This window comes from Quercus robur, chromosome 1, assembly GCF_932294415.1.
Source record: "Quercus robur chromosome 1, dhQueRobu3.1, whole genome shotgun sequence".
Classification (NCBI taxonomy): Eukaryota; Viridiplantae; Streptophyta; class Magnoliopsida; order Fagales; family Fagaceae; genus Quercus; species Quercus robur.
In genome coordinates, this window is record NC_065534.1 from 39,939,682 (window position 1) to 39,965,495 (window position 25,814).

General features: G+C 38.2%; 1 pseudogene; it reads left to right on the forward strand.

The window, feature by feature from the left end:
• The first annotated feature begins 24,872 nt into the window (after positions 1–24,872).
• Positions 24,873–25,515, forward strand: LOC126689776 (histone H3.3-like; annotated as a pseudogene).
• The last annotated feature ends 299 nt before the right edge of the window (positions 25,516–25,814 follow it).

A 25,814-nucleotide genomic window follows, 5' to 3' on the forward strand; every position in this document is an offset into this window, starting at 1 on the left:
ACCAAAGGATCTCTTGTGTGGTGACAATTTTTGTGTCCTAAATCTTTGTACATTAAAGCATTCATTCCAGTCCTTTCACACATTTCATTTAGTAGTCAAAAACCTTCTCTCTCTCTCTCTCTCTCTCTCTCTCTCTCTCTCTCTCTCCTGTTTTTTGGTTCACTAACAGAAACCTTCTTCTTAAGTACTTCAGTTTCCCCAAGTGGATAATCGCTGTGCTTTAGGTGGGAAAGCCTTCTACTTTGACACAGAGGAGATTAAGTCCTCTCTTTCTCTCTCTCCCTAAGGTAGAGTTCTTTTGGCCTGGCAACTAATTTTTATATGCCTTTCCTAAGCATTATCAGGGAACTAGGGAGTGCAATGTAATTCACATGAGACCACATGCTCATTTAATTCCTTCATTCTTCTTCAAATACAAACTGGGAATCTCATCGTAGGCAGGGGTTGAAGTTAATTCCCATGCTTTGCTTTTATCCCTTGTGTCATGACATCCAAAATATCAAATGCTACATTATTGTATTTAGTCGGTGTTGTTATACAATCTATGTAACGTAGATCGTAGAGTTTCTTCTTATTTTTTCCCCTTCTCAAATCAATAGATTTTAGAGTTTTAGGATATGCTTTTTATATCTCACTCTCTTTAAATCATAAGTATCTCACGCTTCTTTCATTTTTCTTTCTTATAATGTATAATTTCCTGCTGGAAAAAATAAAAAATAAAAAATTTGATGTGAAAGAATTGAGATGAAATTTCAGGCTAGGAAATACGGGCACCTCATTTGAGGTGTTGAACTAGCTGTGTCAATGTTATAATATTTCAAAAATTGGTTGTATTACCGTGTTGTATAATTTTTCAGGTGATACATGGATTTTGATATGTTGTACTTGTTACTTGTTAGTAAAACCTAGAAATTGGAGGGTAAGTAGTGACCTCGTTTTGAATTAGCAAAAACTGGGATTCTTTAAGCTGTAGGGGTGTTTTTGGATGGTCCACCTGGAAAGGAAATCCTAACATTCCTTTGGCGCATTGATTTGGGGCAACTGAACTAACCCATAAGGCTGCTGATTGACTCACTCAGTTGACTCTATTAAAGTTTGAACACGCCTTCATATTATAATGACTAATTCTTGGGCACCGAGTGAAGCGAGTTCAGATCCAACCCAAAAACTTGTCCGTGGCCTTGGACTAAATCAATTCAGGGCCCTGCTTGCGATCTTTTGGGCTTCAAAAAACGAGAAACAATTTTATAAAAATCACACTAAGTTACAGTTTAGCTGAGCATAGGTGTTAAACTAACTAAATTTAACCGAGTAGTGCATGTTTGAGCTTGGCTCATCAATAATAATCAAATACTAAAGCTTAGCTCAAGCTCGAGACAAGCCTAAAAACAATGTTTGAACTCGAACTCATGAGAAAGCCAAATAGCTTGAGCTTGAATTGGCTTAGTTTGATTAATTAGTCAAACCAAGCTCGAGTTTAATATCAAGCTCAAACTTGAGATCAAGTCAAGCTTTTTAGCTTGAGATCCAACAAACTGGAAATCAAAATGATTTTGCTATATCAAACAAACTACAGTGCAAAACAACTATAAAAATATATAGAAAAATTTCCAAACATGGAAATATACCTATGATGAGTGGAAATCAAGATGATTTTGTGATATCAAACAAACTACAGTGCACAACAGCTATTAAAATATATAGAAAATTTTCCAAACATGGAAATTTACTTATGGTGAATGAAGGTTGAGAACATCTTGGAGGTAGATAGCAAAGATGGTAGTGATGCCAAATACAATGCCATTGCTTCAGCTCATGCACACCCACTAGAACCCTTAGAGTACATAGTGATTCGGTGATCTAAGACTGGTTCACCAATAGATGAGGTTGCAAAGGGATCTAGGGCAGATTTGGTGGAATTTCTTGACCTCATGAGAGAGAAAGTTGGGTTCTCACTTCTTTGTGAAAAATTAGGGAAAGAAACTGAGAGAGAGAGGGTTGGGCTTCTCAAAGAAGCTTTGGTCTTCTCAAGGGAGCCTAGAGTTTTAGGCTGCAGAAGAAAGACATTGGATAAAGACATTAAGGGTGATAGGTAAGAATCTCAGTTTTGATAGAACTGAATTGTGAAGTTAGGAAAAAAAAAATGAGACTAAGAGGAGACTAAATTAAAGGACTACAAAAAGGGATGTGAAGTTCTCATCTATTTAGATAATTAGATGGGAAAGGAAACTTAGGAAAGGACTAGCACATGAAAAGGGATGGAAATCGACTACAAAAGGACATGTAAGATGGTGAAGACTGTGAAGTACTCAAAGTCTAGAAAAATACTTAAATTTGTAATTATTATAATTCGTTAAGTACTAGAAGTCTAGAAAGACTTATATTTGTAACTGAATGGGAAAGACTTGCATTTAACATATTTCATAAATTTACATAGATTATGGGTGGAAAAAAAAGCCATACATGAGGTTACTTGGATTAAAAAAGAAATATGTAAATAAGTCTAAAAGTGTTCCCTCATCAGTTTAGAGGGAGTGTTAAAAAAAAATGACTGGATAGTGATAAGTGTCTCATGTGGGTTATGTCATTATTAGGATATGTGTAATGTCATAATAATGGTTTATTTAGTAAACATTAAGCCTTTTATCAAGCTATAAACAAGCCTAAGCTCGACTTATTTTGTATGCCCTATTGTTCACGAACAATTTCTTTTGCTTAGGCTCGACTTGTTTAGCAAACAAGCCTAAAACTAAGGCTCATGCTTGGCTTATTTATGAACAAATGTTCATAAATGAGCTTTTTATCAAGCTGAACCCGAGTTGTTCATGAACAACTTGGTTCGTTTACAGTTGCACAACCAAGTCACTGAGGGATTGGTTTGAGTAAGTTTGGATAAAGTTTCAATCCTTCCACCTGTTAGGTGGCTACTAAAAGCACTCACATTAGTGAGTCTAGAATAGAGTGAGTCTAGAACAAAAAAGGAGATAAAATATACATATTTTGGTCCAAAATATTTCCCACATTAGTGGGTATATAGATGTGTAAATATACAATCTTGCTTTAATAACGATCCATATATCAATTGTCACTGTTCATGTGTAAATGATTTTTTAATTCTTTTTTTTTCTCTCTCTCTTCCTAACAAACCTCTTTTTATTCCTCTTCCCCTTCGTCTTACTCTTCCCTTTTGTCTTCCTCCCAAAACAAAACCATCCCTAGCACAACCTCAACTACTGGTCAAGGCAGTACCACCCAAATACAAAAATCCCAAAACTAAAATTAGCAATAACCCATCATAGAACCAATAAGAACCTAGACGAAATAAAAACCCAAAATTAACCAAATCTTATATGAAATCAAGCGAGGAGCATGGTGGCGCGGCATCAAGATCGAAGGTGGTGGTGGTGGTGGGTTGCTACAATTGGGGCTTGCTTGGGTTGTTGGTTATGGTGAGGTTGGGTTGAGTTTGAGATGCTGGTAAGAAGAAGAGCAGCGGCAGCGACTGAGAGAAAGGTGAGAGTAGAGAGAGATTAAATGAAAATAATAATAATAAAAGAATAAAATTGATTGTTTAAATAAGATAGAGTGTATAATAGATAATCTGATGTAAGGGTTTTTGAGAAGTGGTTATGTAAAATAGCAAAAAATAGGTTCTTGGTTAAAACGGATAGAAAATTTTATGAAGACTAATGCAAATGATCCAAGGGTTTATAAGTAGGGTTGTAAATGAATTGGGTTGTTTGTGAACAGCTCGGACTCAGATCTCTAAAAAAAAAAAAAAAAAACAAAAACAAAAACAAACTTGTAAATGAATATGAGACACCTAAGGCATACATCATCTATCATCATAGTTCACAGGGAATTTCAACTTCTTTGACTCAAGACTTTAATATATTAATATAATTTTCATGTATTATGAATCTTTTCTTTTTAAATTAGTGTTGTGTATAAGGTGATTTACTTGAGTTCTTAACCCTTAAATTCCATACTTATGGTTTTAGACATTTGAAGTTTTGTACTATGGTTGCTTGCTATTAAAACTGAAAAGGATAAAAAAAATTATTAAAATTGACTATTTCATGTCAAAAGAAACCATTTTGTTTGGTTAGAAGAGTGAAAAAGTAGGAGGATAGAAAATTGGGAGGGGATAGAAAAGTGAAAGAATAGAAGAGATTTAGTTTTCTCCCATTTGCGTTTGGTTGGGAGGATGGAAAAGTGAAGAGATAGAGAACATATTTTTTTTTTGTTAAGAAAAAAAATGAGAAGATGGAAAATAAAGTTGGTATAAATTTACAATTATGTCTTCATTAAATAAAACAAAAAAAGTAACAAATTTTTTAGCAAAAAACTTGTGCATGTGCAAGTGGATGAAAGGAAAAAAAAAAAAAAAAGCAACTGAACGTGAATGAAACCCACCTGCAAGTGCACATGGGCATTTCCATCAACCCAGTATAGCTTCTCCTCCACTCCTCCTCCCCCCCCCCCCCCCCAAAAAAAGCTTTTTTTCCCATTTTGGGGAGAAAACTATTTGGTGGGCCAAGAGAGAAAACACCTAGGCCCACCACATTTTTTTCCTCTCCCCTTCCCAACCAAACCCCCCACTAAAAATCATTTCTCCACTTTTCTCTACTCAATTTTCCATCCTCCCTAAAATCCCTCCAAAACAAACATACAAATTTCAATCGTGTTGAGCACAAATGTGTGTATGTCATTATAAGGTCAGGTAAATTAATAATTACATGCCTAACTACATCAAATGGTGAAACCTTACCCATTATTACCCTAGTTAGGTTGGACTAAGCGGTGAGTCAAATGCTTATCTCCCTATCCTATGCTTTCTATACTTATTATAGAGTTTGAGTGGTTTCTATATGAAATGAAGCCGTTGGCAATGTGAGGGTCGTTCATGTTAACCATCATGGTAACTGAATAAAAATTCGTTGTCCAATTTTGAATGTAACAATAACTTAAAAGATAATAGTCTCTCTCTATATAAATTAGCATTTAGTAAATCCATGGTAAAATCAGTTGCATGTATTTACCTTTTATTTATTTATTTAAGTTGATGTGGTTTTTACTTTATTTATTTTTAATAATTCAATAGTTATAACTTATAATGAAACTGTTGATGTCTTATTAGTGTTTTTAGGATTGGATTGTAAATGATTTATTAGTAATAATGTAATAAAATCCATTTAAGTATAATCTATTATTAAGAGTGAAAACAAGTTACTAGTGCGTAATTCTAGGTGTCTAATACCTTTCTACCACTACATATCCTTGGTGCGATGGTTACTCCACAAGTATAAGTGCTTGTAGAGTGTGAGGAGTAAGGGTTGGGGTTCAAGTCTCCAAGAGAGAGCTTCACATACATATACACTTAAATTAGGTTAAAGTAGAATTCTATCTAAAAAAAAAAAAAAAAAAAAAAAAAAAAAAAAAAAAAGTGTCTAACACCTTTATAAAAACTTATATTAAATTTGAACTTAGTCTAGGCACCGCCACCCTAGTTCCATAGCAAAATGGTTTCTCAAAAAAAAAAAGTTCCATAGCAAAGATTTCAGCGATTCTCTCATGCGCTATCTATATTACTAGCTTGTCTCCTACTTATACAATTCACTACCGCTTCTCCCAAAAAAAAAAAAAAAAAATCACTACCGCTTCGAATGACAAATGCGACTCCACCCTTCTCTTTTGGTTTTGCATTTGAAGAAGATCCGGACCCAATCTTTTGTTACTGTTTGACCTTTTCTTCGAGGCACGTGTCTTGTATTTGCTTCTCCCTGTCTTACTTAGTCTTAGTGGTGGTAGTATCAGTCAACATTTTTTTGAATATTATCAATTGTGTGATCTCTTGTGTCGCTTCGACGGTACAAAAGGTGGTGGGTGAGGCTGAGTTACCACCAAAACTTCGGAGTATGTTTAAAGGAGGTTTTGGGTAGTATGTGGATTGGTTCCGTTTAACACATTTTGTGACTTAAGGAAACAATTTAAAGCATTTAAATTTAGACATTTTATGAAGAGTTATTAGTTTCTTTCAATATTCCAATAGAATCGTTGAATTTTATTTTATTTATTTTTTTGGTAAAATGTCACCAATTCGATATTTGGTTTCTCAACAACTTTAGCCTCAATCGAATTGGTTTCTTCATAGAAATGCCACTATGAGAGACCAAAATCATTAAATATTAACTATGTTATTGGCATGTTAAATATCTTTCATGCAAAATATGACTACATTTCTATGAAGATTTCCTAGCAAGAAGGGTAACAACTGCATGCTATAGTTCGCGTAGTACTTGCTGGGTATCTTCTCAATGAAAAATTCTTAGATAATCTTTGAGTATAGTGAAATGTTGTTCCATTCTCTCATATTCATGATGGACCCTACTATGAATATAATGAGTAGACCCTATCATAAATGTGAGAGGAGGGAGCATCAATCACTATGTTTTGGAAGTACCTAAAAATAACTCATTGTCAAATATAAAGGAATCCATTCCTTAGAACTTTTCCTTTAACCATTTCATTTTGGAATTAAGATACCAACTAACGCAAGTGAAAAGTCGTAAGAAGCAAAATATATTTACTTTTGAAAGATAAAAAGATAAAAGTTTGAATCTTTATTAATTGAATAAGACCAATTTAAAAGCTCCATAAACTTGACTAACAATAAAATATATTCTAAACGGATCCTAATTGATACCTTACCATACAAAGACCCTAATTTGACTTTAAAAAACATTAAACACACTTAATAACCATGAATCTAAAACTCTAAAAATTACATAAAAATCTCAAAATAAATAAATAAATAAAATATTATACTTCATATTTTGTCCTACATCATTAACTTAGCATTGGGAGTAGAGGAAGACTTACTTTGACACATTGGTTTACTTAAGTCACGATAAGGGAAATAGTAGGTACCTCTTTGAGGCTCTTTAGACATTTTCCAGTAAAGAATTTACTGAAGCGCCCCAAGAAAAGCTTGGCAAGATGGTCACCAAAAGAAGTTAAAATGTTGGTGGGAGGAATTAGGGGGACGATATGATAGATGCATAGGGCTTAGGCAAAGCAGTAGAGGAAGTAGGAGAAAGACCCATAGTCCCCTTTTCACTTGGGATATAAAACCCTACAGTAAGCTTAGCCACGACCAAGCTCGAATAGGAAAATTTCAAACTACTGAGAAAAAAAGAAGAGAAAAACAACAATTGATAATGTAAATTGAAAGATTAGATGAATAAGGGAATAACAAAAAGAAGATTCTCAAGCACAATTTCAAAAGTTAGAGGGTTTGAGAGTAAAGGGAAAGAAGTAAGGTAACCACTCAAACTCACCCTTATTCCAAGCAGAGTGGAATCCCAATCGTCGAATGTGTTATCGGGAGAACGAGCTTGATGAAGACACGTGTGTTTGAAGATGAAAAGACCACATTCCATGTCATTTTTGGTTAGCACGCATGCAACATTAAATGGGCCTTCTACGATTCCTCAGAAAAATGTTGCCAAGATTTGGAAAGGCATGAATTCCCTACGCCCAACATGACATGCTGATTGGCCTTAAAAATAGGGGGCAACTAGGGAGTATCCTAGTGACATGGCAGCTTAAACTCAGTCACACTCCTTAACTTGACATCAAGGGTAGGACTATCCAACCCACCCACAAAACCGACCCATCTGCCCCAACTGACCAAATCCAACTCAAAAACCGTCCAACCTGGCATTGTGGTGGTCGGCGACGGGTTTCCAATCTCAAAAACCTATTGGTTGGCAAGTCGTTGCATGAAAACCCAATTCCAACCAACCCGATCGATTTTCCAATTTAGATCTCGCCGTTCTTTGCTAGTACAAGAAAGATCTAGTAAGATTTGGTCAAATCTAATGAAATCCGGCGAGATCTCACTAGATTCAGCCAGATTTGACGAGTTTTAGCTAGATCTTTCTTCCCCAACTTCAACTGCCAACTGCTTGATACCTGACAAGACTTGAACCAATCTGCCTTCTCAATAGACGACAAGTGCATATCTTGGGGACTTGAAGTGATTGGGTCGGTTTTAAATTGGCACAAACCTGACCATTGGACAACCCTAATTGAGGGTGTCCAAGATTGACCTATGGAAAAGCCTAGGTTGAGCTAACTTGCTAATTGACCTAGGTGACACTTTCTAGAAGGAATCTTGTAAACCATGGGATTGCCTCTTAGAGTTACAATCAAAGTTTTAAATTATGTTTTGTTCTAATCAGAATGGCCGAATTTTTTGGTTCTAGCAAATAGACTAGTATAGGTAACCCCTCTATTTCATGCCACCTAAAATTCAAACATGTACCAAATTGTGCCAACGTTTTGAGTGTAAATTTGGTATTTTGGGCAAAAATTGTGTGTTCTGGAATGAAATGTTAAATGTCTTTCTTGGTTTTTCTTGTTCTTTTTTTCTTTTTTAAGAAACAAGGTAACTTTAGAATTTTCACCGCCTTTCCCTAATCAAATAGCCTAGCTAGGAAAAATAAAAACAAAAAGCCCTAATTTCTCTTTGTGGGTTCATTTTTTGGACAATACCTAGGCCCAAGTGGAATCAAGGAACCTAGGCCCCCAAAGAGTTTTGTACTTGTGGTTTCGTGGACTGGGCTTGGTTCACTGTAGCTATGTTGGGCTGCTTACGAACCAAGTTGTGCACAAAACATGGATCCTATAGCACATACATATTCATACATGCAAATATATATATATATATATATATATATGCATATATATATTGCAAAACAAACGGCTAAGGGACATTAAAGAAATAAAGAAAAAGCAATTAAGGACGTTAAGGATCCTCGGGAAAAAAAATAAAAATAGAAGAAGAGATATTTCATTATATTGAGTTTTTAATACATTGGGTTCTTCTTTCCACAGGGATATGTCACAAGGTTCAAATATGTTCAAAAGTCACAGACTTAGATAGGTCTTTGTGGGCTTCTAAGACTTGTGAGGTTTGAATCTTCTTAAATCCAAATGTATCCTCTAGTATCTATCTCAAGATCCCTCACAGCGTTTTCCCTCTTTTCTCATTTTTTGAATTTTAGAGAAGTTTTTCAGAGGATATTTTTGCTCTGATTCCTTACTGCTAAATGGTTTTTGCTTATGGCTTCACTCCCTTTTATAGTACATTCCTAGGGTTTTTGGTGTACCACTGATTGACTCCATTTGCTACTCTAGGTACTAGAACCAATGTTGTGTCAACAACATTGATGGCTAGTCCCTTCCTTATTTTCTCATTATGTTCTCCTTTTGAGGTTTCCCCCCAAAAAGTCCCTAGCTGATCTTCTTCTTTTGAGGGGTCCTAAGGGTTGACTTTCAATCCTCTCTTCCCAAAGCTTCTAGATGCTCATTTTCATACCCACCCTTTTTGTTGCTTCACCTTTTGTCATTTTCTCTAAATGGGTATATTCTTCTCTGTCAAGCTGAAAGATTCCCAACCACCTTCCTTCATGATTCACCTTCCTGCGTTCCCCAAGGTACTAGACTTCTTTTTCTTGAAGTGTTGATTCCTAAGTCATTAGCAGGAAAACGTAAAAAGACGAGGAACAAACTTAACCAGACACTTAATCCTCAACTGGCACATTCCCTGAAAAGAGAAATTACAAAAGAAGTGGGATACGTGAGATTAGGGCACTAAAGGACAACGTGAAGGACCAAGATCCTAGAATAAGAAGGAAAAGGATACCAAGGAAAAATAAAGGTATCAACCCCCCACAACAACTATAAAAGGGTCTTGGAGGGGACCAAAAAAGAAAATCTCGGTTAATCACGTGTGGGTTGCAAGTAACCTACGAGTTTAGAAGGCTAAATGTTGAGGTCCAAAATATCACAGCGTAAATCTAAAACTAAAAGGGCCCACGAAAATAAGTAAGGCCTAATCTGCCAACTAAAGCCCACTTAAAATGAGTAAGAGAAAGCCCAAACCCTTGGATGGGCAAACTTTGGGGCCTTCAAGAGAAAGGAAAAGGAAAAAGGAAAAAGGAACCTCAGCCCAGCCTTTGTAAGGAGAGTTTTCTAGGGAGCTCAGAAAAGGACTAAACCAAGATACTTTGGGATTGCTAGAGCCACGGGATCCTCGGGAAATACATAAGGGGATTAGCTAGGACTTCGACAGCTCAAGGGAGCATACCCATGGACACAAGGAATGAAGATAGGCATGTCCCATCAACCCCTTATGGCTCCCATTAATAACCGACTAGTAACTTCTTTATAAAATTGAATTTTGGCAACTAGCGTGTTTTCCTATGCTTCTTCTTCTTCTCTTTTTTCTTCACGCCATTATTGCTGTCATCTCAATCCTTTCTTCCAAACACATTTTCCCTTTTTTTCTATACTCAAGAATCCTTCTCGGTACACTCTTCTTTCTCTTTGCTTCCTTTTCCCTTCTATCTCCAACCCCTTTCCTCCTGTTACACTATGTTCTTCCATGGCCACCTTGTTGGGAAATTTAGACCCCAGTTGATAGAATTAACAAGTTTTATATCCAAGTTGTTAATTAGATTTATTATCAAAAAAACTTGTTAAATCAAACAAACATCAATATCATGTCAAAATCATGCAGCGGAAAAATAAATAAGACAAAATATAATAACCCAGGAAAACCAATGAAACTAACCAGTTTCACAGTAAAAAACCTAGAGGGAAACCTTCCCGAAACGCAATCCACTATAGTAAAGAGAAGTTTCAAATCTAGTACAAAACCTATGTCCCTAGACTCTACAATCCCCGTAGATGAACTCACAGCAGAAACCTTCTACTGCTTCAGAACCTCTGAACTCTTCAATATATGAACGCCACCCTTTGATGCACGAATCCCAATACGTGACTAAATCCTTTGCACGAATCCCAGTACGTGACCCACTCACCAACTTGAAGAAGATTTGTTGGCTACAAAGTTCTTCACTTCATCAACAATGAAGATCAAGAAGCACTTGGTTACAAAACCCTAAGACGCAAAGACGCAGTAGCTTCTTTCAGAGAGAATAAGGCATCGGTCACCTTTTTCATATGTTCTCCTTGTATTCTCTTATGTGACGGCCTCTAAAATAAGCTTTATATAGGTCTAGGGTTGTGAGAAAAGAAACCCTACACAAATACAAAAGCCTGGCCCACAAATCAGATCTGAAAATTCTGATTTCCGTAACCTCGATCGATTGGGAGGTGTCGAGCTTTAAACCTCGATAGATACAGCTATCAAGAAGCTATTGAGGAGCTGTCAAGAAGACAGAAGCTTTCTCGATCGATCCACCAACTATCGAGAGGTGTCGAGTTATCTATCCGCAACTGTCGAGAGGTGTCGAGAAGTTGTCGAGCTATCTGTCCGCAGGTGTCGAGCTATCTGTCCAGCTTTAATGAACAGCTTTTCTTCACTTGTCTCTTGGTCCAATCTTCATGGCTTTAATACTGGACTTGAACAACATGTTTCTTGAAGTATTAAACACATCCTAGATCTACTCAATTACAAGTAAAGTGCGTTTTGTCAAAGGATTAGCCAATTACACAAAATATGTCCTTAACAATCCCATTTGACAATCCGTGACAAAACCACAACAAACTAATGAGCATATAAGAGAAGTCATAAATCACTCAACTCATATTCACTTGTTGAATACAATAAAATCTATCCTAATACAAACTCTTGAAAAACTTTGCAAGAAGAGAGTTTATGGCAAGTAGACTTTGACAACCTATATTTCTGAAACACTTTAAACAAAACTCATCAAGGCATCTTTGTGTGAAACAGAAATAATAGATTGCATACAAGTAATAAGAAACATGTGTATGGAGATAGAAAAGAAACAACACATGTAGAGGTAGGTGAAGAAGACATACATCAACATATACAGAAGATAAGTTCAATGTATGCAAACATGGTCACAAGACCGGTGTGCAAGAAGAAGGAAGTAAGTACTCCCCATAACAAGATGAAACACATCTCCCCCTTACAGAGACATGTATTTCTCCCCCTAACATGTAAAATCTTAAAAAGAAACCACATATTCTCCACAATTTCTCTCCCTTTTTGTCATGATTGACAAAGGGTACAGGAAGCTATAAAGCTTCACCCGAGAAACATAAAGATGATCAAAGATGATCAAGGGGGTACAAGAAATCCATATAAATGCACGAATGTAATGAAACAAGATGCTATGGATGACAAGATAATAGAAGGATGCAAAACATGTGAAAAACAAATCTCTCAACAAAAAAAATGTTATGCATATAGATCCCAAAACATACACACACACTAAACAAGTCTAACCAATTTTATATTTCAAAAACAAGTCAAGACATTTTAATGAGCATACATTAACACGTGTAAAATCTTGTGATGGCCAAATCACATTGTACCTGCACATGTATCAAGAAGAGTAAAGAATATTGCGTGTTGTGTGTGAAAAACATCGCAAGATTGCACAAGTGTATACATGTTATGACGATTTGAGATATGAGAAAATCACTTTAATTCACACACAATCATAACTGCTTGATGGGGACTATTACCTTTGAGGTACATCCTATAACTCCCACATCTCCTAGAATACATGCTTGTAATCATATTTAAAGCATTTTTTATCTTTTTGCTTTTGATTTTTCTTTGCATATTTTTCTTTTAAGCATATCATGCATGGGCATATTAAAGAGAGAAAAGAAATACCCAATGATATTTGACATTCCAATTTTGCTATGCCTAAGCACAAAAATGTCATTGACACTGCACTTTTGCTATGTCGAAGCATACAGGTGTCATATTATGATTGGCGGGCAACAGTGGTGAGATGGTTCTTTATGCCTTTCTCTCAGGATTTTTTAGTCCTTCCCGTCAAAAAGAGTGATATGAGTGTTAAGTTCAAGAGACAACTTAATCGTACTCATCACAAACACGAGCCACAAAGCTCACTTGCTTAGTTATGCATAGAGATGCTCATCTAAGCTACAAATGATACAAAGTTTAGAAGACTTTGTTTCAATGGCTATCCAAGGTACACAAGTACCAATGTACACAAACACATACTGTTTTTGTATTTTTCTAATTTTTCTCTAATTATTTCGAAAAACAAACAAAATAAAGACTAAACAACCAGGCAAAAACAGACAAACAACATGAAAGCATGAAAGAAATATGCATATGCATGAAGGCATAATTCCAAAAGAGATAAGAAATCAAGCAAAGAGAGTCATACTTTAGATAGAAAGAATTAAAGCAGAGGACAAATATAAAAGACAATTAAGTCTTAGGCTCTTTTCTCACCCACACAACACGAGTCTTTGGCCGTGAAGATGAAAAGGCACGTGTCCTAGTATGCCTACTAAAGGACAAAGAAAAATTAAAATTCTCCTGAAATTGAGTTAAAAAGCTCAAGGCTTTTAATAACTCTCCAAACAAAGGTGTAGGTCCTTGAGAGGAAACCTGTGACTGTTTGGACAATTGCTTATGAGGATACAACTTAAATCAATTAGGACGAATGTGTCCAGAAACACCACAATGGTGGCAAACATGAGGTCTAACAAAGGATTTAGAATTAGCCAAAATAGTTTTAGATTTCATACCTTTATTACCTTTCTCAGATTGAGGCACAAAGACAGTCTTTAATCCAGAAGTCGTGGAAGAGGAGGGGCCAGAGGAAACAACATATCCTAAGTTAGTCTTATCAGAACAAGGCTTTTGGGCACCCAAGACCTCATCAAGCTTTGCACTAGACATCCTCTCTATTTGAGTTCTAGCTTAAATAAGTTCAACTTCAAGATTCTTGACCTTCTCTTCTAATGAGGTGTTCTCCACAACAAGAGTCTCAACTAACCTTGTAGTCTCATCTAGTTTAACTAACAAATCAGCTTTTTCAATCTTTACCTCATTAAGCTCTTTTCTACAAAGATGAGAAGTCTTTTCAGATTTTATGAATTCAGTGCATAACTTATCATAAGCTTTCTGAAGGGTCATCTTCTTGGGTACTTCATCATCAGAAGAATCCTCACTATCACTAGCACTCTCCACAATCACCTTATTGGTTGAGGCAGCAAAGGCCATAACGTGACGACATTCATCCACATACTCATCAGAAGAGTCATTCTCAGTGTCACTCCAGGTAGCAACCAACCCTTTATCTTCTGACTTCTTGGTCTTTTCCTTCATAAGGTAGTTTGGGCACTCTATCCTCATATGACCAAAACCTTTGCACTCATGGCATTGGATAAGAGGTTTCTTATTCTTCCCTTTCCTAGAGGATTTAGATTTCCTAGGAGGTTTGCCCTTATCCTTTTTCCTGAACTAAAGAAGCTTGATAATCTTATTAGTTATGAAGGTTAGATCCTCATCCTCATCATCATCTTCATCTTCACTTTCAGAGTCCTCAATCTCTTCCTCTATACCCTTAAGAGCCAAGTTTGTACTCTTTCCACCTTTTCCCAATGAGCCTAATCTCATCTCATAGGTTTGAAGGTTGCCTACAAGCTCAGTCAAAGGAATTTGATCAATATCCTTCACTTCTTCAATGGCAGTGATCTTGGCATGGAATCTTTCAGGTAAGGACCTAAGGATTTTCCTAACAATTTTGGATTCTGCAATACATTCACCAAGGTTGAAGGCAGAATTCACAATATCCTTGAGTTTGGCATAGAACTCATCAAAGGTCTCATCCTCCTCCATCCTTATTTCTTCAAAACTACTAGTGAGTCTTTGAAACTTCACAATCTTTACTGCCTTGGTACCTTCATAGGTGGTCTCAAGAATGGTCCATGCTTCCTTGGCAACTTCCGTGGATGATATTTTCCTGAATTCTTCATTGGTCACCCCACAAAATAAAGCATTCAAGGCCCTACTATTGAAATTTGCCGCTAAGATTGTTGCATCATCCCAATCCACCGACGCTTCCTTTGGCTTAATCCAGCCAACTTCAACAGCTTGCCATACCTGTTCACCTAGAGCCTGCAAAAAAACTTTCATACGAACTTTCCAGTACGCATAATTAGTTCCATCAAATAAAGGAGGAATCAAAAGAGATTGTCGACGATCCATGACAACAGGGGTCAAGGATCACACTTAAGAATTAATCCAATCAGAGTGTACCCACTCTGATACCACTTGTTGGGAAATTTAGACCCCGGTTGATAGAATTAACAAGTTTTAAATCCAAGTTGTTAATTAGATTTATTATCAATAAAACTTGTTAAATCAAACAAACATCAATATCATGTCAAAATCATGCAGCGGAAAAATAAATAAGACAAGATATGATAACCCAAGAAAACCAATGAAACTAACCAGTTTCACAGTAAAAAACCTGGGGGAAACCTTCCCGAAAGGCAATCCACTATAGTAAAGAGAAGTTTCAGATCTAGTACAAAACCTTTGTCCCTAGACTCTACAATCCCCGTAAATGAACTCATACCAGAAACCTTCTACCGCTTCAGAACCTCTGAACTCTTCAATATATAAACGCCACCCTTTAATGCACGAATCCCAATACGTGACTAATTCCTTTGCACGAATCCCAGTACATGACCTACTCACCAACTTAAAGAAGATTTATTGGCTGCAAAGTTCTTCACTTCATCAATAATGAAGATCAAGAAGCACTTGGTTACAAAACCCTAAAGCGCAAAGACGTAATAGCTTCTTTCAGAGAGAATAAGGCATCGATCACCTTTTTCATATGTTCTCCTTGTATTCTCTTATGTGACGGCCACTAAAATAAGCTTTATATAGGTCTAGGGTTGTGAGAAAAGAAACCCTACACAAATACAAAAGCCTGGCCCACAAATCAGATCTGAAAATTCTGATTTCCGTAACCTCGATCGATCGGGAGGTGTCGAGGAGGTGTCAAGCTTTAAACCTCGATAGATACAGCTATCAAGAAGCTATTGAGGAGCTGTCGAGGAGACAGAAGCTTTCTCGATCGATCCACCAGTTATTGAGAGGTGTCGAGCTATCTGTCTGCAGCTGTTGAGAGGTGTCGAGAAGCTGTCGAACTATTTGTCTGCAAGTGTCGAGCTATCTGTCTAGCTTTAATGAACAGCTTTTCTTCACTTGTCTCTTGGTCCAATCTTCATGGCTTTAATACTAGACTTGAACAACATATTTCTTGAAGTATTAAACACATCCTAGATCTACCCAATTACAAGTAAAGTGCGTTTTGTCAAAGGATTAACCAATTACACAAAATATGTTCTTAACACTCCTCTTCTTCCTCATGAAAAAGGAAGGAACGTTCACCCGCCCTTCTAAATGTGAGAGCTCCTCGATAGGGTTAGCGCAAAGTGAGGGGTAGGAAGTCTCAGACCACTTGGTCTTCCCACTATAAGACCCCTAGTACACCCCCAGCCTATTCTTCCCTCAAGTTACTCATGGTGATGCTTCTCCTTCTCCTCATGCCTGGGTGTTTTCTAGTCAATCTGGGTTCATTAGCTCCACCCAAGTTCCAGACCCAAGGGAAATCCTAGACCTTCAAATCAGGCGAGGATCCCGAGAGACAGTTCCCATCTTCTTAGTTTTCGTTCTAGGGAGGATCACTGGCTCAGCTAGTTAGGTGGATAAGGAGCTATCTGATGGAGGTTTTGCCAACTACTTGGAACACGTTGGGATCTTGAAGTCAATGGCGATTTCCAATAACTTGGAAGGCTTCAGGGGTGCCAAGGGTCTTAGACATCTGGTGCGCCGTTAGTCTCCCTCTCTGCATACGATTTTCGTTTTTGTTTATGAGCTCACCATTACTCTGGAAAATGTGGTTAATAATTTCCTCCTCCCTGTGTTTGGTGATGAGAATCCTTTCAATATCCAGCTTTCTGTTGAGGATCTCAAGTTTGAGGAGCGACTCTTCAAGCATTTTGGTGGGTGTACCGCTTCTTCTAGAGGCAAGCCAGCTAGGATGGGTAAATAGGTAGTGACCCTTTCCCAAGAAAAGGACAAATCGGTTAAGCAAGCTAGGTTCTTGGCACTATGGTTGAGTAAATTTCTTTTTAGTGAATTTCCTGGCTATTGAATCAAGTCTACATTCTTCCCTTTAGCTATCAAGTTAGCCTGGGGTACTAGGTATCCTCTAGCCCCCATCTTTTTAGGCCACGTTTATTCTTAGTTAGACTTGCTTCATAGTGATGAAGTTGAAGGTAACTCATGCTGTGCCATAACTTCATCTCTGCATTGCGCCATCCTCCAAGTATTCATGTGGGATCGCTCCTCTGTCACCTTGGCGAAGTGTAGGAATTTAAAGTATGTGAAGGACAAATTCCAAAGATCCCCAAAGGTCATCAAGGGCTTATATGGAAGTTCTACTGATGACCATCCCATTATTTTTCGATGGTCTAACTTGAAGGATGGGAATCTTAATCCTATGGAGTTGTTTGATTAGAGGGGGCATTTGAGTTGGCATTCCCCCCGAGAGTTTGGCCTTGGATTCTCTTGTGACTCTGTCCTATCTTCTTTCTTGAGTTCCTTGGGGCATACCTTTGACTTACACTAAGGAGATGAAAGCAGTTTGGCATATCTTGCTTGCACTAGCCCCTCATGGCTTCCAATTCCTTCAACAAGTGGCCCTAAGTACACTCATTATTCTGCACATCGGGTGCTTAGGCAATTCGGCTTTGATTAGGATATCCCGCCGGTGTTCAAAGAGGTGGTGCCTTCTCTCCCATCTCTGTATTCATTCCTAAGGCTTCAAGCCTTTTCTTACTAGTCACAGAGGAGCCCCCAATTCGTGGTGCCAAATTCTCAGCGGGCAGTTTTCGCCTCAAACGAATTTTCTAGTTATTGGAGGAGGGTTCAAAAATCTTTCTCAGACTTTGTTAGTTTAGGTATGATTGGGAGAACCCTTGACCTTGATGTTTTCTCTACCCCATCTTACAACAAACGTTTGGCTCTCCTTACTGCCGGTGTTGTGTCTGCTATAATAAGCAGCAAAACTAGTTTCGTGGAGTGGCACGCTGCTAAGGGTGGTTAGGTGTCCTATGCCACCGATTTCCCTACTTCTTGGCCAAGGTGTGACTTGATTGTTGGCTCTTCCTCGAGTGTACCGAATAAAAGATGAGTGGTTAAGGAAATTGGTTCTATAACTCCTATTGGTAAGGGCAAGGAGAAAAAGATCAAAAAGGAAGCTGGTAAGAAATCTGAAGTTGAGGAGAGTGTTGAAGGTATCGAGGCTGTCGATGGTACTAAGAGGAGGAAGGCTGCTTTAGCTCGTAAGCAACTCACTATTTTTGAGGACCCTGAGGAGGTGGACCCTTTTGTTGCTGAGAAGGGGGTCAACCATCCTCCCATCCCGAAGATCAAAGTGAAAACTAAGGTAAAGTCTTTTATTCTTCAGATTTTTGTGGGTTCCCTTAAAGGAACTTCTTTTGTGGCTATTACTTCTTCAGTCCAATGTTCTTCAGGATTTCCTGCCATTACTCCCTAATCTCCCTAGGGACCTTCTGGGCATACCCGTAGTAAGTAGAAGACTATTGAAGAATCTGTAGAGAGAGAGAGAGAATGGCAAGGCCTCATTCCTTCTTCTTTCATCCTTTCTTCTTTAATTGCTCATTGCCTTCTCATTTTATTCTATGGTTTGTTGTTTTGTTGCGTTTCTCCTTTTTTTATTTTTTTTTATTTTACTGATGAGTGATTTCTGTTTTTTATAGTCTAAACGTAAATCTGACCCCAAGGGAGCAAAAAGCCTTTCTTCTGGTGATGATGTGGTATAACACTTTCCATTCTCCATTTCTTCTTTTCTATTTGTTCTTCCTTTTGAGGCTTGTCCATTCCTGTTGTTGAGTTGTCAATTGTTCCCCTTTTCTTCCTTTCTTTTGCAAGTGGAGTTTCCTCCCTCTGTGACTGGTGGTACCTTACACGAGGAGGTGGTGGTATCTTAGCCCCCAACTATTTCTGGTGTGGAGGAGAGAATCCCTAGTGACAAAGTGGTTGGGGAAGCCGAGCAGGTTTTTGAGGTATTCAAGGATGCTAAGTCTTTGTAAGCTCCTATCCCTTCAGTCGTTTAGGATCCTGAAGCTACTCAGATCCCTGTCCTCAAAGATCCCAAATCTGGGTAGACTCTTAGCCCAGCTAAAACTGCGATTGTTGAGCAAACTACTAGATTTGTGGTGACTAAAGAATCCTTTGGGACCATAACCTCATCTACAAGAAAAGTTAGGGCTTATCTTTTCCTTTATTCTTTCCTGAATACATGAGCTCCTGCATTATTCATCTTTCTTTTTTCCCTCCTTTTGAAAATACTACTTCTCTTTTCCTAGGCCAAGCTAGTGCTCAGATTTCCTTGGAAGCTGATCCCACCTCAAAGACAGAAACCCCTAAAGGTGCATTTTATTATTTTCTTTTTTACCCTTGGTGACCCTGTCTTTCTTCTTCTTCCTCCTTTCATTTTAATCATGGGTCAACCTTCTTTGTTCCTTCCTTCCTTTAGCGATTTTGCCAAAGTTTTTTCTCCTTTCTTTCAACATGCCATTTGTTCTTTTACAGAGTCCTTTGAAGAGTTAGAAGGGCAGGAGGGTGAACCTCCCATGATGGTGAGGCAGCGACTCAAATTTAGGAAGAAGTCTCGTCGCGGGAGACTGGTATTTGCTCTTTACCCTTTTCTTTTTCTTCCTTTCCCTTTTCCCTATGCCTTTTCCTACTTCATTACCCCATTAATTTTGCAGATGTTGATGTGGGTACTAAGGAATCCAAGCTTGTGACTACTGAGGAAGCCAAAGGACCCCTCTTTGCTATCCAGACTGTTAAGGCTCAGCCAGGGATCTCCCAGACCATCCCAAGGCCTGAGGGTCTTTCACTTCCTTAGGAAAAAGATACAATGATAAAGGAAGCCCTAGAGATGATTGTTTTGGATCCCAACTCAGGGCTTCTTACCTTCTTTACCCGTTTTGACTCCTTGGAATTCAACAACCTTCTTGCAAGTCACTTTCATCACTTTGGGCCATCCTTCGTCAAATTCTTGCGATTCTCTGTGCTTACTGAGGGCTTACCGCTCTTGAAAGAATTTCTTAGAGTCCACGGGGACTTTACTAGTGGATTTAGGGGAGGTGTGTTCTTAGGGAACATTCTGATGGAACTCCTCTATGCCGTGCTAGTTTTCCTGAAGGATACATCTCTTGATTTCTTATCTAAAGAGAGACTCTTGGAGTGGAGGAGGGTGGTGCAAGACCTCATAGAGGCAAGACTCAATATGTCTTTTTTGTTGGAGTACCTTCGGTCTTTGGCTCATGCATTCTTTCAGAGGAAGGTCTCTAGTGACCTTGATGATTGTTGCTACTGAGGAGGCTATGGCTCGTGCTCACAAGGTGTTGTAAGACTTGAAGATCAGAAAGCAGCAAGCCCTTTCCTCTCCAACTACTTCCTTTACTTCTGTAGTTCCTTGAGAAGGTTTTTTGCTGACTGGTCTCATACCTTAGTGTCTTTTTTTTTTTTTTCTTTTTGATATGTGAACTTCAGTAACTTCTTGCTTCTAGTAACATGTACTTCTTTTCCCTTTCATATGTTGTCTTCTCCATTTTTTCCTTTGTTTTCTTCTTTTTTTTGAAAACTAAGTCCTAGGCCATAGTTCTTGAGGACTCACTTGTGGCAGGTCTTGGGCCAAGTACTTTAGTGATTGTGCTCCTACACAAGTCCTGGGCTAGGTACTTTAGATACTTATCCTCATCCAAGTCCTAGGACATGGACCAGGTGGGCCCTTTTATGACAAGTACTAGGCCAGGTACTTAGGAGGCTTGTTTTCCATCCCAAGTCCTGGGTCATGCACTTGGATCGATTCTGGCGTAGGTCTTGGGCCATGTGCTAGAAAAAGATTTTCTTTTTCTTTTTTTCTTTGAATCAAGTGGTAGCCCAAGTACTCTACTAGGATTTTAGCCAAACTCAGGCTGTGTTATATGTAGTACTATATAAGTATAATTGTATGGCTTACTCAAACTTTAAAAGAAGATTTCATTGTAATTCAACATCATGATTTAAAGACATAAGATAATAACTTAAAGACATAAGATGGAAGTGGGCTTAGCATAGAGTGGCCTTTTCACATGGATTGTAAAAAAAAAGTTGCTAAATAAAGTTCTTGGAGAAACAAGCATATGACAAAAGATAATGCCTAATAACATAAAGGGTGATGGAACACTTAACTGAATAAGGGATGACAAAAAGGTCCCTGGTGTACATGGAATCTTTGTGCATAGTACTGCTTCAACCATTTCCATTTATGGGATATGTTAGGGAGGTCCCATCCACCTTGCAAGGTAATAATACCTACTGTCGTGGGCTACCTTAACAACGTAGGGGCCTTCCCACTTTGGAGTGAACTTGAAGGGTCCCAGGATGTTCTTCCTTATGTGTTCTGCTGCCCTTAATACTAGCTGCCCCTCTACGAAGATCCTTGGGTGTACTGCTTGCTTATATGCCTTGGCCATTTTTTGCTAGTACCTCTCACTTCTCGTTTTTCCTCTAGCTCTTCCAGGTCTACTAGCCTTCCCTTGGCGCGTGTATCATCTGCATCTCCTTGGATCTCCTCAAGTACCACCCTTGGTCTGGGGACAGCTAAATCCACTAGGTTGATGACCTCTGTACCATAAATAAGGGAAAATGGTGAAAATCCTATAGCTGTCTTCAGGGAGCTCTTGCATGCCCAGAGTACATCTGTCAGGTGGGAGCTCCACTTTCCTGTGTACTCATGTTTCATTTTTTTCAGGATCTTCAGTATCACCTTATTAGTAGCCTCAGCTTGGCCATTTCCTTATGGATAATAAGGCGAGGATCTCCTGTGTTTAATGTGGTATCCCTTCAATAGGCTCCTCACATCCTTATTTACGAATGGGGTACCATTGTCATTGATCAGCCTTTTGGGGATCCTAAACCGTGTGATGATGTGCTCATGAATGAAGTTTAAAACTACTACACCAATGGCCTTCTTTAAAGGGATTGCCTCTACCCATTTTGTAAAGTGCTCGGTGGCTGCTAAGATCCATATGTGGCCATTGGAAGGTGGATTTATGGGCCTTATAAGGTCAAGCCCCTAAGTGTGGAAAGGTCACGGGGTAGTCATGTCTTGTAGCGTGTTTGGGTGAGTATGTATTGCATCCCTTAGTACTTGGCATGCATGACATGCCTTAACTAGTTCCTCCAAGTCTTTCTTCATGGTGGGCCAATAATATCCCAATTGCAATAGTTGTTTATGGAGCCTTCTCTTCCCCGAGTGACTTCCACATTCCCTTGAGTGAACTTCCTTTGCTACTTTCCTGGCTTCCTTAGGCCCTAGGCATCTTCAGGGATCCTCGTTATACCCTCTTTGAACAAGAACCCAACCTGTAGAAAATACCTAACAGCTAGCTTCTTGAGTTGGTGAACCAGCTTCCTATCAGTTGGCAGGATCCCCTAAGTCAGGTATCCTACAAATGGAGTCCTCCAATCTTTTGCAACAAATACAGCATAACTTTCCTCTTTGTCCATTAAGAGTTGGCAATTTTGACACTTTTCTTGCATAGTTGCAGCTTCTTTGTTCATGTTGGGCCAATAGTACCCCATACGCTGTATCCTCTTGTACAGACTAATTTTTTTAGTGACCCCACAGATTTGGTTGTGTAATTCCTCTAACTTTAACTTTCCTTCATTCTCGTTGATATATCTGGGCAGGATCCCTACGGGAAACCTTCTGTATAGCTCCCCTTCTATTAAGGGGTAATCTTTCAATTCTTTAATACTCCCCCTACACTCTAGCTTTCCCACTTCTCTCTTTATCTCACTCCTCTAATCTTCTTCATCTGGTTCCTCCGGAAACACCTTATAAGGGTCTCTACAATGGAATTCTGCTACTTGTTTACTGTTATCAAGGTACTTTCTTCCTTAAAGGTCTAATTCCTTATTAATAAATGGTTTTTGCTAATGGCTTCACCCCCTTGTATAGTACCTTCCTAGGGTTTTTGTTGTACCACTAATTCCCTCAATTTGCTACCCTAAGTACCAGAACCAATGTTGTGTCAGTAATATTAATGGCTGGTCTCTTCCTTATTTTCTCACTATGTTCTCCTTTTAAGGTTTCCCCCCAAAAAGCCCCTAGCTGACCTTCTTCTTTTGGGGGTCCTAAGGGCTGACTTTCAATCCTCTCTTCCTAAAGCTTCTAGATGCTCATTTTCAGACCCACCTTTTTGGTTGCTTCACATTTTGTCATTTTCTCTAAATGGGTAGATTCTTCCCTGTCAAGCTAAAAGATCCACAGCCACCTTCCTTCATGGTTCATCTTCTTGTGTTCCCCGAGGTACCAGACTTCTTTTTCATGAAAGATTGATTCCTAAGTCATTAGCCTTTTTTCTGAGCCATAAGCGGCTGATGGGACATGCCTATCTTCGTTCCTTGTGTCCATAGGCATGCTCCCTTAAGTGTCCAAACCTCAGCTAATCCCCTCCTGCATTTCTTGAGGATCCCATGACTCTGGCAGTCCTAAGGTATCCTGGTTCAGTAATTTTCTAGGCTCCCTAGAAAACTCTCCTTATAAAGGATGTGCTAAGATTCTTTTTTCCTTTTCCTTTCTTTTCAAGGCCCCAAAGCTTGCCCATCCAGGAGTTTGGGCTTCCTCTTACTCATTTTAAATGGGCCTTAGTTGGCGGATTGGGTCTTGCCTATTTTTGAGGGCCCTTTTAGTTTTAGATTTATGCTTGTGATATTTTGGACCTCAACACTCTTTCCCTAAGTAAGAAGCAGATTCCATAAAAAAATAAAAATAAATAAATAAAGAAGAAGAAAAGAAAAAAGTAAGGAGCAGATCTTATTGGATTTCTCTCGCTCTTAATCTCTCCGCGACAAAGGCTCAGTTGTGGATTCAGTGGCTAAATCACAAATGATAGATGAAAGTTAAAGTGTTAAACCCACTTCCTTCCATGAAGTCGTAAAAATAATCTCAGACATATTTGTGTCAATTTTTTTTTTTTTGGTGACAATGTAGTTTCTTTTTAAAATCATGTGGAAAGTGAAAATAAATTAAACTTACTTTATAATTTAATAAATCCCTTATATGCCTATTGACAATTTTATTTTGGTATTCATAAGGAGCTGGCTAAATTCCCTTATACTACTATTTGTTTTTGTTTCTTATCGAGTATTACAATTAATAATTCGAAAGGATACGTAAATTTTCCTTGATAGTTTATTATCCAAACATAAAAGAGTATTTGGAAAAATTAATTATGTATGAAAGTTTATATGAACATTTGTATTTTTTAATGTTATATTTTTTATGAATTTATGCGGGTTAATTATGAGCTTAAAAAGTTATTATTATCATATATAAAAATAATCTTGAAATGGAGTAGCAATACATACTAATACCAAAATATTCCGTTACAGTAACCAATCCGAAACAATCTCTAGAATGAAATTCAAAATTTTAGTCAAGACCAAACAATGCCAATGAGTGCAAGACTCTTGATAGGGTTGCTCACAAGTTGAATCGATTCGGTTTTGGTATCAACCAAATAACCAATCTCTCAAACCAACTTCTTTAGGTGTTTGGTTATCCCTCCCATTACCAGCTGCTCAATTGGTAGAAACCATACAAAAATTGCCTTTAGTTTCACGGTCAAGTTTAGTTGAGATGGAGTTTAGCTTACTTGTTAAGCATTCATTACATCAATAGTTAGTCATCAGTAGGGGTAGCAATTTTTATTCATATCTATGAACCCGCCCATTACCCACCTTATTTGGATAAGTCTTAACCCAACCCATTTGAGTATTTGGGTTAAATGGATAAAGACCTATTTGGTTATTTAATTAGATGGATCTAAATGGATAAATCCACTAATACCCACTAAACCCATCTAAATTTTAAAATTAAATAAACCCACTATTACCCACTAATCCCAAACTTAAATAAAAGTATGACCTCAGTTTCACTCTCAGTCTCTATCTCCCTCAGATTTTCTCAGTAACCAAATACTTTCCCAAACATTTTAACCTCTAGATTTCTAAACCCAAACACTTTCCTCAGATTTTCTCAGTAACCAAACAAAAGGAAATTCTAGAGAGAGAACGAGGATGGAATTGGAGTTCACCAAATCTTCTCGCTAGCAAGGCCATTTTCTTTTCCCTCATTTTCCCACCAACCAAACATATCTTTTCCTTCTCCAAATGGCCCATACCAAGCAGACAACTTGTAAGTCCACCGGAGGCAAGGCGCCAAGGAAGCAACTCGCAACAAAGGCCGTTCATAAGTCAGCTCCGGCGACCGAAGGAGTGAAACACAGGTTCAAGCTAGGAACGATGGCTCTGAAAGAGATAAGGAAGTACCAGAAGAGCACGGAGCTTCTGATCCGAAAGCTCCCTTTCTAGAGGCTGGTGAGAGAGATCACTCAGGACTTCAAGACCGACCTCCGATTCCAAAGCAGTGTCGTCGCGGCTCTACAAGAGGCCGCTAAGGTTACTTGGTTGGGCTCTTCGAGGACACCAATCTGTGCGCCATTCACGGCAAGAGAGTCACCATCATGCCCAAGGATATCCAGCTTGCTCGGAGGATTAGAGGTGAGAGGGCTTAAGATTAGATAGACAGGTTAGATTTTGAAAAAAAAAAAAAAAACAACAGAGAGAAGAAAAAAGTCTTTTTTTTTTCCTCTCTCTCTCTCTCTATCCCCCTGTGGCTTTGTTTGGTTGCTGAGAAATGAATTTTGTGAAGAGAAAATGAAAAGAAAAAACAGGAAAACTGATTTTTGAACTTTTTAATTTTTGTTTTTAAAGTTTTTAATAAGTTATTTACTTATTTGAGTCATATTGAGTTAAATGGGCGGGTTACTAATTTAATGGGTTGAGCGGATAATGGATAATTAATTTATATATA